Genomic DNA, 14,405 nt, shown 5'->3' on the forward strand with positions numbered 1-14,405 from the left:
GGCTTTGTAAAACCCATCTCTTAGAGTCATACAGTCACAGAGGCGTACAGCACAAAAATCAACCCTACGGTCCAACATGCTGACTAGAAACCCTAACTTAATCTGTTCCCATTTGGCCCATATCTCTCTATTCATCCAGGTGCCTTTTAAATGTTGAAATGGTACCAGCCTCCACCACTTCCTCTGGCAGCTCATTCCATGCACGCACCCCCCTTTGTAAAAGTTGACCCTTAGATCCCATTCAAATTTTTCTTTCTCACCCTAAACCTATGCCCTCCTGCTTTGGACTTCACCACCCCAGGGAAAAGACCTTGTCTATTTATCTGATCCATGTCCCTCATGATTTTATAAACTTCTATAACATCACCTTTCAGTCTGCGATGCTCCAGGGAAAACAACCTCTTCCTACAGCTCAAAGCCTCCAACCCTGGCAACATCCTTGTAAATCTTTCCTGAGCCTTTTCAAGTTTCACAACATTCTTCCAAAAGAGGGAGACCAGTATTGTACGCAATATTCCTGACATAGCCGAACCAATCTCCTGTACAGCCACAACATGACCTCCCAACTCCTGTACTCAATACTCTGACCAATAAAAGAAAGCAAATCAAATGTCTTTTTTTCTATCCTATCAACCCAAAACTCCACTTTCAAGGAACTATGAACTTGCACACCAAGGTTTATTTGTTCAGCAACACTCTCCAGGAACGTACCATTCAGTCTATAAGTCCTAGCTGAAAATGTGTTGCTGGTTAAAGCACAGCAGGTTAGGCAGCATCCAAGGAATAGGAAATTCGACGTTTCGGGCATAAGCCCTTCATCAGCCCTTCTTTCCTGATGAAGGGCTTATGCCCGAAACGTCGAATTTCCTATTCCTTGGATGCTGCCTAACCTGCTGTGCTTTAACCAGCAACACATTTTCAGCTGTGATCTCCAGCATCTGCAGACCTCATTTTTTACCCGAAGTCTATAAGTCCTACTCTGTTTTGTCTTTCCAAAATGCAGCACCTCTCAATTAATCTATCTAAATTAAACTCCGTCTTCCACTCCTCAGTACATTGGCCCATCTGATTAAGGTCCCGTTGTACTTTAAGATAACCTTCTTTGCTGTTCACTCCATACCAATGTTGGTGTCATCTGCAACCTTACTAACTATACCTCCTATTTACACATTCAAATAATTTATACATATGACAAAAGCAATGGACCCAACATCGATCCTTGTGGCACTCCACTGTCAAAGGCCTCCAGTCGGAAAGGCAGCCCTCCACCACCACCCTCTGTCTTCCATCTTCGAGCCAGAGCTGTGTCCAAATGGCCAGTTCTCCCTGTATAGAATGTGACCTAACTTTGCAAACCAGTCTGCCATGAGGAGCCTTGTCGGGCATTTTATTGAAGTCCATGCAGATCATGTCTTGATTATATCCTTCTTCAGTTCTAAAGACGTTATGTTAGATTTGAAATGTTAACTATGTTTCTCTCTTCACTGCTGGGTAACTGCTGGGTTTCTCTGGTACTTTCTATTTTGATTCCACATTAAGGTTGTCACACAAACAAGTAGCACAAAGCTGAGAAATTACCATGTATTGCTATTTGACTATTGCTAGCTGTATTCAATATTAAACCTTCATTGCACATTAGATGGATCTGTCTGGTTATTTTGTCTTTGGTTACCTTCCCTCCTGTTCTATCACCAGTGTACACTCTAGGCTGAATGCGTTCTTGTCACATAGTAATAGTGTCCATATCTCTGATCCGGGAGAGTCAGGTACAACTGCCATCTGCTCCAGATAGTGTCTTTGAGCAGGTTGATAAGCAGATGCTCACATTGTGGAGAGAATGTTTTTTTTATTTTTGCTGTGTTCATTTTGTTGAGTTTGACAGAGTGTTTCTCACCACGAGGCCTTATCAAACTTAGCTCATTAACCATCGACCCCACCCCATGGGGTTCTTCTCACCAGTCTCCCATCCCATCCTACCTCAGAACAACTCGCGACTGCAGGGACATCCCAGAGTTTATGGGCATCCCCCCTACTGATACCATGGTGCTGACAGACCTGTCCAATCAGTTTGCAGCTTCCTTGCATAGTTTTTTAAAAATTCATTCATGGAATTGAACATCACTGGCCAGGCCAGCATTTATTCCCCATCCCTAATTGCCCAGAGGGCAGTTAAAAATTATAGAATGCCGACAGTGTGGAAACAGGCCCTTCAGCCCTACAAATCCATATCAACCCTCCGAAGAGTAACCTACCCAGACCCAAACTGCTGCCCTTATTACTCTACAATTACTCCTGACTAATGCACCTAACCTGCACATCCCTGAACACTATGAGCAATTTAGCATGGCCAATTCACCTAACCTGCACATCCCTGAACACTATGAGCAATTTAGCATGGCCAATTCACCTAACCTGCACATCTTTGGATCATGGGCGAAAACCAAAGTGTCAGCAGGAAACCCACACAGACACAGGGAAGAATGTACAAACTCCACACAGACAGTCACCCAAGGCTGGGATCGAACCTGGGTCCCTGGTGCTGTGAGGCAGCAGTGCGAATCACTGAGCCACCGTGTGTCTCCACAGGAGTCAGCCACATCGCTGTGTGTCTGGAGTAACATTTAGGCCAGACTAGATAAGGATGGCAGTTTCATTCCCAACAGGGCAATAGTGAATCAGATGAGTTTTTTCTGACAATTGGCAATGGATTCAATGGTCACCATTAGACTCCTAATTCCAGATTTTAATTGAATTCAAATACTATCATCTGTCCTGGCTGGATTCGAACCCAAGTCCCCAGAACATTAGAATTAACGTCCGGGCGATAATACCACCATGTTGTCACCTTTCAAAAGTTCATGATATTTGCCCTGGACATGGCAAATATGGGAAAGTTTGATGCCCCACTTTGTGGTCAGCGTTTTGGAGATTCTAGTGGATGAGGTGGGACAACCTCTTTCTCCCAGTACCAACAGTCGAGGCCTTTCCCCAGACCCTGCACAGCCTGGTCTGAGGTTGCCACCTGGGTCAGCACTGACTGATTGACTCTATCCAAACCACCAGACTAGTATCTATGGCCTAGGCATCCTAGCCAAAGGTATCTCCCTGCCCTGAGGATGGCTGATGATAACCATAAAATGTCTTGGATTTGTTTCTGTGTTAAAGGGTAACACGATACAGCCGCAGTGTGAGGATGTTAGCTCTGGCTGGGGAGTAGGTGCAAAAGGGCAAGGCAGGAACGCTGTGGTCATTCAGGTAATGAGTGAGTGCAATGAGAACAAGCAAACCAGCTCAAGATGGTGTCTTGACCATGAGCTGGGTGCCTCAGGGACTACAGGATTGCAACGAGAGTTAGCAGTGCAGTCTGAGGTACACCATTGAAGTGCTGAAGCATCCTATAAGTGGATCAGAGCTAAGCCTCAATTAGAGGCTGGTACATGGCAGATGCCAATGTCTGTGGATGCTGGATAGTGTGGCCAGTGGCCATGCAGTGTGCCCTGAGGTATTGGTGCTAACATACAGGTCCTTTTGTCGAATCAATAATAAAGAAACTTAAAAAGTAAAATTTGTATTTAAGTCGTACCTTCCATACCACTGGGTACACTGAAAGTGCAACAAAAGCAGTTGTATCAGAATGACTGGAGCAGAAATGTTAACTGGATCAAAATCTTCAGCAACACATTCTGAAAAACCTACTCTTCCAACTGACCTCCTGCTCACCACCGCTCCTGATTCAGCATGTCTCCCAGTAGCCTCTCTGATTCATTTGCTCCTGGGTGGCACCATTGACCAGCAGCTGAGCTGGTCTGGCCATGACTACCTAGACCAGGTAAGGGCAGCAGTTTCCTTCCCTAAAGGGCATTTGGCGATCCAGATGAATTTGTCCGACAATGTTTTTACGGTCATCTTTTGACTCTTAAATCAAGACTTTCATCAAATTCAGATTTCACCATCTGATATGGTGGGATTCCAACCTTACCAAGGTCTCTGGATTAATAATCTTGCAGTAATGCCTCTAGTTCATTGACTTCACCACTGACACATTGTGAAAGAATATTCCTTTGAATATGCCCTTTCAAGTGGTGATGAATCGATTCTTGATTGTAATATCTTTGCTTCATTTTTATAGAACATAAAGCCACGGCATGGTGGATTCTCTCAAATCTTGAGAAATAATTTTGTTTCTTTAAGTGCATAATGTAACTGGTTGATTTGAGTTGGCACTCAGTTGGCACAGGAGTTATAGAGTACCATTGGGTGGGCTGAGGTCCTTAGGTTGGCTTGGGAGAGCATGAGGGACCATGGAGAGCTTAAGAATGCCCTGGATGGAATATGGAGAGTGTCTGGTGGGTGAATGTATTTGAGGAGGGAGGGCTGGATGTACTTATTTTTGTTTGACTGCTGTTTTAAAGGCTTCAACAAATTGGCAGTCTCTGGCCTGTGTTTTCCCTCACCAATTTCTACATTTAACCTGGGGTCTTTGGATCTGCTTCCCAGAGCAGCCTAGCATCTTGGAATGGAACTTCTGGGTCACACTCTCCCTGCTCAGCTTTCCCGAATCAAGGCATACGCACAACTCAGGGCCGCAATTACATTTCACAATGTCTATGTTTCAGAAATGTAACATTAGATTTTAAAAAAAATGTCAATTAATAGAAAACGTAATAAGGAACTGGTAAAAAAAAACCCAGCAGTAAACATAAGTCAATCAAGCCTGAGTTTATTATATTTAAAAGATCACCTATTCAAGATGGTCAGATAGAGAGGAAGATGAACAGTGGATGAGCCACTGAGCTTTTCTTATGGTAGAATCATGATCTATAATCATTTCAGCAAGGCATTTAATTTATTTGTTTTGTTTCCAGATGGAAAGAAAGTAAAGACAGCTTCTAAATGAAGAGATTGCTTGGTAAATACAGATCTTTCAAAAAGGTCAATGGAAACACACCTGGTTCATTGCCAGCCTTGGGCAGCAGTCTGTGTGGAGTTTGCACATTCTCCCTGTGTCTGTGCATTTCCTCCGGGTGCTCTGGTTTCCTCCCACAGCCCAAAAATGTGCAGATTAGGTGGATTGGTCATGCTAAATTGTTCAAAATGTCCAGGGATGGACAGGCTAGGTGAACTGATCATGGGAAAGGCGAGGTTATGGAGCAGCGGTGGGTCTGGATGGGATGCCCCTTCAGAGGGTCAGTGTGGAATCAATGGGCCAAATGGCCTGCTTCCACACTTTAGGGATTCTAAATTATTCATTTTGGTCACAGAACCAACTAGAGTTATGTTGAAGAGTTAAAAAAATTCTTTACATTTCTGTTTGGAGCATCCCAAGGCATGCCACATCATCATGGCAATGATCTGTGGGATTGTGGGTTTGCTTTAATTTAACTGGCTATGTTTGTGTGTGTGTATGTGTGTGTGAGGGAGGGGGGGTCTGTGCTTATCTGTGTTTATGTGTGTGTGTCTGTTTGTGTGTCTATGTTTATGTGTGCATGTTTGTGTGTCTGTGCAGTTCTGTGTGTGTGTGTGTGTCTCTGTGTGTATGTATTTTTATGTGTGTGTGTATGTGTTTGTGTGTGATTATGTGTGTGTGTGTGTGTGTGTGTCTGTGTGTGTCTGTGTCTGTGTGTGTCTGTGTCTGTTTGTGTGTTTGCTCACACAAGGCAGTCTGTAGGCTTCATTTTACAACATGGTCAAATATGAAATTGTGCACGTCATTGCCAAAACAAATGAACTGTATGGATGTGTGAATGTACTCAGGGATCCAGGCGGGTGTAGCAAGCCATTAGAAAGTGGTATGTTGGCCTTCATTGCAAGAGGATTTGAGTAGAGAAACAGAGATGACCAACTGCAGTTATACAGGACGTGATGAAACCGTATCGAGAACTTTGTGTGCAGTTTTAGACCCGTTACCAAAGAAAGGATGGACTGTGGAGAGAGTGCAGTGGATGTTCAGTGGGCTGGTACCTGGGATGGCAGGACTGTCCTATGAAGAGAGATTGGTACAACTGTGCCTGTTGTCATGGAGTCATACGGTCATAGAGATGTACAGTACGGAAACTGACCTTTCAGTCCAAATCGTCCATGGCGACCAGATATCGTAACCTAATCTCGTCCCATTGCCAGCACTTGGCCCATATCCTTCTAAACCCTTCCTATTCATCCACCCATCCAAATGCTTTTTAAATGATGTAATTGTACCAGACTCTGCCACTTCCTCTGGCAGCTCATTCCATACACGCACCCCACTCTGCATGAAAATGTTGCCCCTTAGATCCCTTTTATATCTTTCCCCTCTCACCCTCAACCTGTGTCCTCTAGTTCTGGTATCCCTCACCCTGAGGAAAAGACCTTGTCTATTTACCCCATCCTTGCCCCTCATGATTTTATAAAACTCTATATGGTCACCCCTCAGCCTCTGACACTCCAGGTAATCCAGCTTCAGCCTACTTAGCTGTTTCCTATAGTTCAAGTCCTCAAACCCTGGGAACATCCAAATATCCTTCCGATAGGAAGGAGTCCTGAATTGCATGCAATATTCCAAAAGTGGCTTAACCAATGTCCTGTACAGTCACAGCATGACCTCCCAACTCCTGTACTCAATACTCTGACCAATAAAGGACAGCATACCAAACCTCACTATCCTATCGAACTGTGACTCTACTTTCAAAGAACTATGACGTGCACTCCAAGGTCTCTTTGTTTAACAACATTCTGCAGGACCTTAACATTAAGTGTATAAGTCCTGCTCAGATTTGCTTTTCCAAAATGCAGCACCTCGCATTTGACTAAATTAAACTCCATCTGCCACTCCTCAGCCCATTGGTCCATCTGATTAAGATCCCGTTGTAATCTGAGGTACCCTTCTTCACAGTCCACTACATCTCCAATTTTGGTGTCATTTACAAACTTACTAATTGTACCTCTGATGTTTGCATCCAAATCATTTAATAAATGGCAAAAAGTGGTGGACTCGGCACTGATCCTTGTGGCACTCCACTGGTCATAGGCCCACAGTCTGAAAAGCAACCCTCCACCACAACACTCTGTCTTCTACCTTCGAGCCAATGGCTAGTTCTCCCTGTATTCTATGAGATCTAACCTTGCTAATCAGTCTGCCAGGAGGAACCTTGTTGAAAGCCTTACTAAAGTCCATATATTCAGTCAGGGTGCTCAATGTCACCCATCAGTCAGGGTCAATCGGGGGTCAGCTCACTGAATACCAAGGAGGGTTTATTCTTCCCCTGCATTTTTGGTGCATAGCTGCTAAGGGAGGAGAGTTCCTCTCTAATGACAAAGAGAGACTATGGTAATTTTACTTTTAGTATTTACTGGAGAAGTGGCATGTTTGAATATCTATGTGGTATGGGTAGGCATGTGTGAATATTTACTGTGGGGTGATGTTTGTGAATGTTTACAGACTTTGTGTGTGGGAACATTTACAGTGGACTGGTGTGTATTAATGCTTCCAGGGGAGTGAAAAATGTGTGAATAGATACAGGGTGATGCATGCTAATATTTATAGGGCTAGTGTGTGTGTAAATATTTGGAAGGTTTGTGTATTGTTATGGACTCAGCCAGACCACTCAAAAAATTCTTAAGAATGCAGCCCTAGACCTAACTTTGCAATTTGTTTTGGTAAGTATACAGTGAAAATTACCCGGAGTAAGATAGCTAGGTTGACTACCAGGGTTTAAAACATCCAAAAAATTTAATCACAAAATTACACAATGAAACACAAAGAACAGAACAAAGAATCCATAAAGAATTCAGCCTATCCAACTGGACTTAATTAGGCTGTTCCGAACATACACATCAGTCTTAATAAGCAAACTCCCTTTAAAAACCAGTATAAATGGTACACATGCTTACAGGTCGAAGTTTAAGGGCAGAAAAGAGAGAGTGTCCACATAGCTCCCTGTTGAACTTCCCAGTTCAAGACTGAACTAAACTGCTCAGCTCAGGTCAGTTAAAGAGCTGACCACTCCCTTTTTATTATACAGTTCACTTCTAAAACATGACCACTTTGACCTGAAGTCTCATCTGTTTACATATAAACAAAAGGCCTCTCAAAATCCTTTTCATCTCTGTACCAAACCTGACTGATTGGAGTCTGGCCCAGTATATTGTCCCTCTGAAAAAAATCAAGGACAGAGTCTCCTTGAGCCAAGGATCAGCTTTCAGGAAAAAAAGTGACCTGCTTTGTGACAGTATGTGTGAGATAATTCACAAGGCTTGTCTGCGCATGTGTGTGTGTCATAATATAACAGTGTTTGTGTGTGTATGAATATTCACAGTGTTCACATTTGTGTGTGTGTGTGTGAATGTTTAGAGTGTTTTGTGTATGTGTATGCGTGTGAGAATATTTTCCAGAGTTTGTATGTGTGTGCATGCATGAGAGAAAGAGGTTTGTAAGTGTCTGTGTGAATATTTACAGGGTTTGTCTGTGTGAATGTTTATAGGGTATTGTGTGTGTCTGTGAGAATATTTTCCAGGGTTTGTGTGTGTGTGTATGTGTGTGTATGTGCGTGTGTGTGTGTGAATATTTAGAGTTTGTGAGTGTGTTTGTGAACATTTACAGGGTTTATGTGTGAATATTTACAGGGTTTTGTGTATGTGCACGCGTGTGAGAATATTTTCCAGGGTTTGCGTGTGTGTGTTTGTGTGAGAGATAGAGAATACTTACAGAGTTTGTAAATGCGTGAATGAATATTTACAGGGTGTATGTATGTATGTGTGAATATTTACAGGGTTTGTGTGTGTGTGCTATACACGTGAGAATATTTTCAGCAATATGTGCATGTACGTGAGAATATTTTCCAGGGTTGTGCATGTGTGTGTGTGTGTGTGTATGAGAGAGAGAGAGAGAGAGAGAGAGAGAGAGAGAACTTATAGGGTTTGTAAGTGTGTGTATGTGTGAATATTTATAGGATTTATGTGTGTATGTGTGAATATTTACAGGCTTTGTGTGTGTATGAGAATATTTTCAGGGTCTGTGTGTGTGTGCGTGTGTGATTACTTGACGGGGTTGGTCTTCCAGAACATGAAAGGACCTGCTGCTGAAAGGTCCTTGCTAAGATTTATTTTCTTGTTTGACTTTGTTGGATTGCAAACTGAAACTAAAGTTGAATTTTTGTTGCAAGTTCATTTTCCAAGGTGCGGTTAAGGCATTACAGATCGTTGTTGAAAACGAATCTCTTCAGGACATTGCTGTATGTCTGTGGTCGAGTATTTTTTTACACTGGTTATGTTTTTGTTTGATATTTGAATTATTTTGAGAGAGACCACGTCAGATCTCTTGGTGAGAATTGTGTGTGGCTCCTGTGTTAAGAACTGCTAGAGTACAAATTGAATCTTTAGACATAACCAGCAGGACATGGTGGGCAGCATGGTGGCACAGTGGTTAGCACTGCTGCCTCACAGCGCCAGAGACCCGGATTCAATTCCTGACTCAGGCGACTGACTGTGTGGAGTTTGCACATTCTCCCCGTATCTGCGTGGGTTTCCTCCGGGTGCTCCGGTTTCCTCCCACAGTCCAAAGATGTGCATTGGTGAATTGGTCGTGCTAAATTGTCTGTAGTGTTAGGCAAAGGGGTATGTAGGGGAATGGGTGGGTTGCGCTTCGGCGGGTCGGTGTGGACTTGTTGGGCCGAAGGGCCTGTTTCCACACTGTAAGTAATCTAATCTAATCACTGCTTCAAGACTCTTCAAAGGGTGAGTATTCGGGTATAATCTTTGTATGAGGTATCATGGGGCTTTGCTGGAGATCTTATGTGAAAGTCTCAGGGGAATGGCTAATGGCTTCATGTGACAGAGCAGTCTTGGTCCATTTCATTGTAACCATGATGTGGAGTTGCTGGTGTTGGACTGGGGTGGACGAATCTTAAAATCACATGTCAGAATTAATAGTAAAAGATCTGAACAGCAATCTGTTCATTACATCACATCAGTTGTATGACACTTTGATTTTTGTACTATAAATTCTGTGTCCTATCGTCCTGCCCCACTAGCTACCTGAGGAAGGAGCAGCGCTCTGAACGTTTGTGCTTCCAAATAACCTGTTGGACTATAACCTGGTGATGTGTGATTTTTAACATTTCATCATATTCATTGGTAGGACCTGGCTGTGGCTGGGTGAGTATCTATTGCCTGATCCTAGTTGCCTTTGAGAAGATGGTGGTGAGATGCCTTCTTGAATTGCTGCAGTCCATGTGCTGTAGGTACTAAGGTGGAAGAACTTGTAATGTTGATTAACTCATCTCCTGGTCAAACATATCCCCGAGACTAGGAGGGTAAGGAGGCTTGATGGTGCATGCATTATTGACATTGTCCTGAATATAGGAGACGGGATGTCATGTTGTGGCTGTAGGGGAAATTGGTTAGGCTGCTTTTGGGATACTGCATTCAACTCTGGTCTCCCTGATATAGGAAAGATATTGTTAAACTTGAAAGGCTGCAGAAAAGATTTACAAGAATGCTTCCAGGGTTGGAAGATTTGAGCTAGAGAGAGAAGTTGAATATGCTGGGACTGTTTTCCTTGGAGCATCAGAGACTGAGAGGTGGTTTAGAAAATCATGAGGGGCATGGATAAGGTGAATAGCAAAGGTCTTTTTCCCAGGGTAGAGGAGTCCAGAACTTGAGGGCATAGGTTTAAGGTAAGTGAGGAAAGATTTAAAAGGGACCCAAGGGGCAACATATTCACACAGAGGGAGGAGCATGTATGGAATGAGATCAAAGAGATGTACAGAATGAAACCCAACCCATTGGTCCAACTCGTGGCCCCTATACCTCTAAACCCTTCCTATTCATATACTTCATATACTCATCCAGATGCCTTTTAAATGTGTAATTGTACCAGCCTCCACCACTCCCTCTGCCACCTCATTTCAGACACACAGCGCTCTCTGTGTGAAAAAGTTGTCCCTTAAGCCCCTTGTATATCTTTCCCCTCTCACCCTAAACCTATGCCCACTAGAACTCCCTCAACTGAGGAAAAAAGGTTTTGCTTTTCAACCTATCCATGTCCTTGATGAATTTATAAACCTTGTGAAGGTCAAGACGATACAACAATGTCTCTTTTTCTTCAGGTGACTCAGGAAATTCGACATTGCCATAAGGACCCTTATCAACTTCTACAGATGCACCAGGGAGTACTAGCCATTTGGATACAGAATTGGCTTGAGGGTAGCAGACAGAGGGTGGTGGTGGCGAGTTGCTTTGCAGACTGGAGGCCTGTGACAAGTGGAGTGCCACAAAGATCGGTGCTGGCTCCACTACATTTCATCATTTATTGGAGAAAGTGAGGACTGCAGATGCTGGAGTATCAGAGCTGAAAATGTGTTGCTGGAAAAGCGCAGCAGGTCAGGCAGCATCCAAGGAACAGGAAATTCGATGTTTTGGGCATAAGCCCTTCATCAGGAAGGGTTTATGCCCGAAACGTCGAATTTCCTGTTCCTTGGATGCTGCCTGACCTGCTGCGCTTTTCCAGCAACACATTTTTAGCTTTTCGTCATTTATATAAATGATTTGGATGTGAATAGGAGGTATAGTTATTAAGTTTGCAGATGACACCAAAATTGGATGTGTAGTGGACAGCAAAGAAGATTACTTCAGATTACAACGGGATTTTAGACATAATCAGCAGGACACTTTGAGGGGTGAATATTTGGTATAATTTTTGTACTGGTATCATAGGGCTTTGCTGGAGATCTGTGTGAAAATCTCAGGGGATTTGGGAGAATGGCTAATGGCTTAATGTGAGAGAGCAGTCTTGGTACATTTCATTAGAACCATGATGTGGAGGTGAAAATGTGTTGCTGGTTAAAGCACAGCAGGTTAGGCAGCATCTCAGGAATAGGGAATTCGACGTTTCGAGCATAAGCCCTTCATCAACGCGAGCTGCTACATTTTGAAAAAGCAAATCACGGCAGGATTTATACTCTTAATGATAAGGTCCTGCAGAGTGTTGCTGAACAGAGACGTTGGTGCGCAGGTTCATAGTTATTTGAAAGTGGAGTCGCAGGTTGATAGGATAGTGAAGAAGGCGTTTGGTATGCTTTCCTTTATTGGTCAGCACATTGAGTACAGGGGTTGGGAGGTCATGTTGCGGCTGCACAGGACATTGGTTTCCTGATGAAGGGCTTATGCTCGAAACGTCGAATTCCCTATTCCTGAGATGCTGCCTAACCTGCTGTGCTTTAACCAGCAACACATTTTCAGCTGTGATCTCCAGCATCTGCAGACCTCATTTTTTACTCCATGATGTGGAGGTGCCAGTGTTGGACTGGGGTGGACGATGCTAAAAATCACACAACTCCAGAATTTATAGCAAAATATCTGAACAGCAATCTAGGTACTTTCAATACATCACATCACTTGGGCCAATGGGCTGAGGAGTGGCAAACAGAGTTTAATTTAGAAAAACGCGAGCTGCTTGTACCAAGACTGCTCTCTCACATTAAGCCATTAGCCATTCTCCCAAATCCCCTGAGATTTTCACACAGATCTCCAGCAAAGCCCTATGATACCAGTAAAAAAGCAAATCACAGCAGGATTTATACTCTTAATGATAAGGTCCTGCAGAGTGTTGCTGAACAGAGACTTTGGTGTGCAGGTTCATAGTTATTTGAAAGTGGAGTCGCAGGTAGATAGGATAGTGAAGAAGGCGTTTGGTATGCTTTCCTTTATTGGTCAGCGCATTAAGTACAGGGATTGGGAGGTCATGTTGCGGCTGTACAGGACATTGGTTAGGCCACTGTTAGAATATTGTGTGCAATTCTTGTCTCTTTCCCTTCCTATTGAAAGGGTTCAGAAAAGATTTACAAGGATGTTGCCAGGGTTGGAGGATTTGTGCTTGCTCGGAGAGGTTGAACAGGCTGGGATGTTTTCCCTGGAGTGTCGGAGGCTGAGAGGTGACCTTATAGAGGTTTATAAAATCATGAAGGGCATGAATATTCATTTCCCAGCGATGGGGAATTCCAGAACTCGAGTGTTTAGGTTTAGGGTGAGAAGGAAAAGATATAAAAGGGACCTATGGGGCAACTTTTGCACATAGAGGGTGGTGCATGTATGGAATGAGCTGCCAGAGAAATTGGTGGAGTCTGGTATAACTACAGCATTTAAAAGGCATTTGGATGGGTGGATGAATAGGAAGGGTTTAAAGTGATACAGGCCAACTGCTGGCAATGGGACTAGATTAGGTTAGGATATCTGATCATCATGGACAGGTTGGACAGAAAGGTCTATTTCCGTGCTGTACATCTCTATGACTGTATGACTCCATGACTACAGGCCCAGTTGAACCAATCTCTCTTCATATGTCAGTCCTGTCATGCCCAGGTACCAGCCCAGTGAACATCCACTGCACTCTTTCCACAGTAGATCCTTTCTTAGGTAATGAGTTTGAAGCTGCACACAATGTTCTAGATACAGTTTCACCAAGGTCCTGTATTACTGCAGTAATCATCCAGGCTTCTCAACTCAAATCTTTTTGTAATGAAGGCCAACATACCACTTCCTAATTGCTTGCTTCACCCGCCTGGATCCCTTAGTACATTCACACATCCATACAGTTCATTTGTTTTTGGCAATGACGTGCACAATTGCATATTTAACCACACTGTAAAATGTAGCCTGCAGACTGCCTTGTGTGAGCAAATACACACACACAGATACACACCCCACAGATATACACACACATAGGCACACACACAAAAACATAGACATGCATACAAACAAAAACATACACAGACACACCTTTTACACACATAAACACAGACATGCAAACACGTACACATACACACACATAAACATAGTCACACACAAACACATATGCACCCACAGATATGCACACAGACACAGAGACAAAAACATTGATATGCAAACAAACAAAACATGCACAGACACACCATTTATACACATAAATACAGACATGCATACACACACACACACACACACACACCCAGTTAAATTAAAGTAAACCCACAATCCCACAGACCATTGCCCATTGCCATGATGATGTGGTATGCTTTGGGATGCTCCAAACAGAAATGTAAAGAATTTTTTAAACTCTTCAACATAACTCTGGTTGGTTCTGTGACCAAAATGAATAATTTACATAGAATTCCTAAAGTGTGAAAGTAGGCCATTTGGCCGATTGAGTCCACGCTGATCCTCTGAAGGGGCATCCCATCCAGACCCACCGCTGCTCTATAACCTCACATTTCCCATGATCAGTTCACCTATCCTGCCCATCTCTGGACATTGTGAACAATTTAGCATGACCAATCCACCTAATCTGCACATCTTTGGGCTGTGGGAGGAAACCAGAGCACCTGGAGGAAATGCACAGACACAGGGAGAATGTGCAAACTCCACACAGACAGCTGCCCAAGGGTGGAAATGAACCTGGG

The sequence above is a fragment of the Hemiscyllium ocellatum genome, chromosome 9 (genome assembly GCF_020745735.1).
Source record: "Hemiscyllium ocellatum isolate sHemOce1 chromosome 9, sHemOce1.pat.X.cur, whole genome shotgun sequence".
Lineage (NCBI taxonomy): Eukaryota > Metazoa > Chordata > Chondrichthyes > Orectolobiformes > Hemiscylliidae > Hemiscyllium > Hemiscyllium ocellatum.